This window comes from Tenebrio molitor, chromosome 2 (assembly GCF_963966145.1).
Source record: "Tenebrio molitor chromosome 2, icTenMoli1.1, whole genome shotgun sequence".
Lineage (NCBI taxonomy): Eukaryota > Metazoa > Arthropoda > Insecta > Coleoptera > Tenebrionidae > Tenebrio > Tenebrio molitor.
The window spans coordinates 22302382-22307600 of record NC_091047.1 but is presented as its reverse complement, the minus strand read 5'-3'; the positions used below and the strand labels follow the sequence as shown (position 1 = coordinate 22307600).

General features: G+C 31.0%; 1 long non-coding RNA gene across 4 annotated transcripts; it reads right to left on the bottom strand.

Annotated features, from left to right (window-relative positions):
* LOC138123810 (uncharacterized) lies at positions 1 to 4569 on the bottom strand. 4 transcript variants are annotated; one of them, XR_011156911.1, is made up of 4 exons: positions 4295 to 4309; positions 4173 to 4223; positions 484 to 803; positions 1 to 426 (listed from the first exon to the last, which is right to left on the bottom strand). It is a non-coding gene; the product is annotated as an uncharacterized lncRNA (long non-coding RNA). The 4 variants fall into 4 exon arrangements; XR_011156909.1 differs by having other exon boundaries at positions 484 to 4223; positions 4295 to 4409; XR_011156910.1 differs by having other exon boundaries at positions 484 to 4233.
* Between the last annotated feature and the right edge of the window lie 650 nt (positions 4570 to 5219).

Sequence of the window (5219 nt, the reverse complement as noted above, 5' to 3'; positions counted from 1 at the left end):
TATTCGATTATGTATTTATTTATTTATATTTTGTCATCGACTAGTATGGAATACAAAAGTAATTCTTTAGTTACTTTTCCTTATATTTTAAATAATTGCTACATCCAAGCTAACATATTGCAACAATTTTCAACAGCGTTACAAAGTATTAAAATATGGATATAAAAGTAAAAAAGTATTTAAACAATATACACAATGCTTATACATTTAAATAAAAACCAAACAAAATCACTTTCATTGTCTTAGACGAGCTCTTCGGTCTTGCAAGGCCCTGTAGACAAACAACGGTCTGAAAACGAAGACTTCGGCTACATCCAGATCATCCAGTGTATCTCCTGCATCATCTTCACTTACGGCTGTGACAGTCGTAGGCATTGATCGGGAAACGGTCACAGTGCTTATTAGTATTACAACAAGAGTGATAATCTGGAAAATTATTACACGTTCAATAAAAGGACAAAATAAATATTATTGCACACTCACCACAAAGAGCTTCATTTATGTTTGATTGTCACCGCTCACCGTGAATCTTGATTTTTTCTTTGTTGTTGACGAACAAATTTGGTTAATGATTGTCTCCGTATCTCCTTATATACCCGTGACTTTGTACAAGAAATCAAGCCAAAGGTGCTAATTGTGTTGTTGGTTAAAAAAAGATTATTTATGGAGTTTACCTATTATTACAACATGGCCACATATTTGATACCATTAGTAAAATCGTGATAAATCGAAAGTATAACACCGGAAGTCATGAACCGTGTTTATCATCACATCCTCAAATCTTGTCACTTATCGCTAAAGTTCTGAAGCAGAAGAAAAATACAACGCAGTTTTCTCGAACCTTCTGTAACGCAATTGTTTTCACTGAATGCAGTTGTGACAGTGTTAATTAGAATTTCTTATTGACAGAATTGGTAATAGTTTCAATATTTGTCGATATTGACCTAATATCTGGATGAGACACAACAAAGTAAGCGAAGGATCTACGAGTGGGTTGAAAAATAAAACAAGCTAGGAAAAATAATTTATTCGTGGTTCAAATAAATACATCTTTAGTCAGTCTTTGGCACAGATGATTAGAGTTATGTAACAATTCGTTCTTTGCGTGCGTAAAACCTACGTACTGTGTAGAAAGGAACGAAAATAAATGTATGATCTGGATATTTCAGAGTGTCGGCTATTACTTCGCCCCTGGAAGGATTCAACTCGCCTACGTATCTTCTATGACGTGGTCCATTGTCTTCTTGGTCCAAACTGCTAAACGTGTCGTCTTGTCTATTATTAGCTGATTTTGGTCGACAAACACTTGAACTCACGAAAATAGCAACGATTAAGAAAAACACTATTTTTGCCATTTTAGCACTGGTAGCGGGAACGTATATGCAAATTTGACTGTTGAACTAGTAATGAAGGATTCAGCTTTACTTGTTGAATATATATAGGTTGTGTAATTTATTGCAATAATTTTGTTAATATATTATGCTAATAAAAGAGATGACGTCGAAAATGAATTTTGATATTTAGATAATGGAGTTCAATGTTAAAGACGTTTCTGGATCCGCGGAAGCGTTAATCATATCACTTCGGCATAGTTTATAATTGAATTATGATATAATCGAATTAGAATCGGAAGTGATATCTGTTTGAAGTGAAGGAAAAGTACTTGTTTATGGTGTGGACTTTGTGGAATAATAATTAACATACATGACTACATGAGTAACGTGTGGAAGATTTGTTCGGTTTTGAAACATATAAATAAGTTGTATTTTAATGGATTTTCCGTAAATATTTAAATTAAAAATTCATTCTTGTTAGGACCCGAGATGACTTGGCGTAATGTTGTTACGCAATAGTTGCGACATGACACTCCTAATTGTATTTTTGAAAAAAGAATAGTTTTCGTTTATATTTATTTGATAATTTATTATTTTATATACTTATATTCCCATGCATATTTTTATTTTTATTCAACTTGCTGTTGAACTACGCTTAAAGTTGATTTAAAATATCACACTTTTAATTGTGCGTAAAATACCACAAAATTGTATAATGTGTTGCCTAATTTAAGGAACATAAATTATAGTTATTTAATAAACTAGTTTGTTAATGAAGGCGATTAATAATAATCGAAACTGTTTAAAGCACGAACGAGCATAGCGAGTGAGTGCCTTTAATAGTTGAGATTATTAATCGTCCTTTAACAAACTCTTTTTTTTTTGGTTACAACATTTGAAATTAATACCAAATTAAAACCAATTTCATCTTTTTCGATAAAGATGAGACCTCATAAAATACCTTCATCCTTTTTTTGTCCTCAGGCCTCAGGGTAGGCTATTTTTGAATTTTTCAACACTTTCTATTCACTTTTCCACAAAGAGTGTCAGAAGACAATAACGTCAACTCCATACATTTTCAATTTCACGTAAAAATCATGTTTGCTAAAAAAAACTAATTATCTTTGAAAAATATGACATGCGAATTATAAACCAAATTATTAACCAAAAAGGTCGGCATTTGAAAAAGTGAATTGCAATTTGTGAATTCGTAATTGTACAGTTATGGAGCTAGAAAACCTTGCTGCACTACTTGCTGCAGTGTTGGTAAGTGCAAACAATGCATGTTCGAGTTTGTCACCAGCTAAAACGTCAAAATCACAAAAATAGTGTATTAATGAGGTCTATTAATATACCTACCATATTTTAGACAAAACAATTCCTTAATATTGAAATTAATAAACGGTCAACGAAAAACTAAATTATTAACTTTTCATATATAATCTATTAAGAGCCGTTTTGATTTCCGGAAATTATTTCGACCTGTCGAGTTCTTTTTGCGTATTAATCACCACGAACGCCAGTGAGTGGTGATTACGCTAAAAGAACGAGACAGGGAGAAATAATAATTTCTGGAAATCAAAACGGCTCGAAATAAATTCAGCTAGAAAATCGCATAAATAAAATTATTTATAAGTGTGTATTGATGAATGAATGGCCGCGTGATATGATTTCCAAAAATCTCTCTAGAGTGATTTCTGGAAATCAGTGTGTTGTGTGATGTCCATGGTGATTTCCACTAAATCATCGTCTTATTGGTTGCTAAAGTAAAAATTACAAAATTTGATTGGTTATAATTTTATGAATGCGATTTTCAACACAATGCTTTATGCTTATTTTTTTCCTTAATATTAAAATTAGAGTGGTAGTTTTTGGCAGAATGTTATATTTTTCTCGTGATGGATATCTGGAAAATCTGTTGCGTATTCAGTGAATATAAATTTCTATTACACTTTAAGTAGAAAAGAGATATCAACCCTCCCCATTTTTTAAATTAATTATTAATTCTTACATAATATTAATTGCAAATGAATCAAGCTTTTAGAATTGCATGGAATGTATTCTTCTCTAAATGATGTTTGTTTAGTTAAAATAGAAGTATTTTTAATTATTGAATTAATTAAAATCGGAAGCCGGCATTAAGTGTCCAATGTCCAAACATGCATTTGTCGTGATTGCCAATTTTAAAAGTGGAAACAATTTGGTGAAAAGATTTTTGGATTTATTTTCTTGTGGAACCTTCCACGTCTGTTTGAAATAGTTTCCGTAAATTTTTCCTCGCTTATTGCTTATGCTCGTATTGTTCCGTTTGGAAAAAAGAATCGGAACTAATAATGGAAATAAATTTCTTACACTTAGGTAAGTTTTATGTAATACCACTTTGTACAAACCTAAAGGTTCTATATTTTTTATTCAAGTGATTTTAACAACAATCAAAGCTAAACAACTTGGTCTATTAGGATAAATATGTAAATGGAACTGTTCAAATACAAATAGAAACAAAAGGTGAATATTTTCAACACTCAAATTTTGAACTAATCGAAGCACATATCTAACGATTTGATCTACAGTTAATTCCAAAGTTATAGAGTACACCTAATTTTCTACAGTGTAAAATGCACTTACATTTTTTGTCAAAGATCAATGTCAATTTTGACAAACAAAATGCCTAATCTAGGCGATTACGCGAAAGTGGTCATTCTTTCCAAATTAGAAGGGTGGTAGATTCGGAGGGTAATCCAATATTATAATATCGCGAAGAGCACCGTGTAGAGAGGATAAAACAAACAATATTATGGTGCTCTAAAATATCAGCGACATTTATGTTGTCAAACTTACCTAACCTATATAAAAATATGACGTCCACATTTTAAAAAGACATCTTCACATCTGGAAAAAACTGTAATAAATCGACTTCTTGATTTTTGAGGTATACTCGATAATTTTGAAATTAACTGTACCTGTACATTATGGTTTTGCTATTGTAGATTGAAACACATTAACAATAACAAGTCAAAATTGATCAGCACTCGTACAACCTGTCACACTACAAATTCATATTATGTGTAAGAACAGACTAACCAATCAGGTTCTAAACTATGAAATTTAATTATGATTTTTTAAATATTTTTATTTGCTTACTCAGTAGCATTATTAGCGAATCGCCACTAATTAACACTATTTTAGAATCTGCGTCTCTAATAGGGCTATTATTGTATTCAATTTGGAGTCGTTTACGGCTATCTCTTAAAGCACTCGTACTTTAATAGATCTCTAAAAATTTTTTATCAATATTTCAGTGTATTATTGTCATTTACACCAAAAAACTTCCAGTATTAATGTTCAAACTCGAGGTACTTTTTAACATCTGTTGCAAATGTAGTTGCATCCGTTACCTTGAATTACCAATTAATACAAAATTCCCTAGAATTTGAAAATTTAATTTTTTTATTTCAAAATTAAAACAAGGGTGCAAAATTTAAAAAATAACAAAAAAAACTCGTTTTATAAGGGCATTGGCGCACTCGTCCCATACGGGTCGTTTTCTACACTTGGGACTCAAATCAACCCTTATAAAACTCGTTCTTTAATATACTATTATGTAATTAATAAACTTACAGCTCAGAATAAATTGTGTATCTATTGTAAATTTTTAATGAGGAATTTCACAGCAATCTGTTGTTTAGATTTAAGTAATTTTTGGACGGCTAGGCAAGTAGCGGTAAAGATCTATTTCTTTGCTGGAATCTACGAGTAAGTTGTTCTTGTCATGTCATGTCATGTTTAGTAACACAAATATATTTAAAAAATAAAAACATCACAATAACGCTAACCAGGAAAACAAGGAGTTGATTATTCAATAAGCAAAATAATTCGTCTATTTTT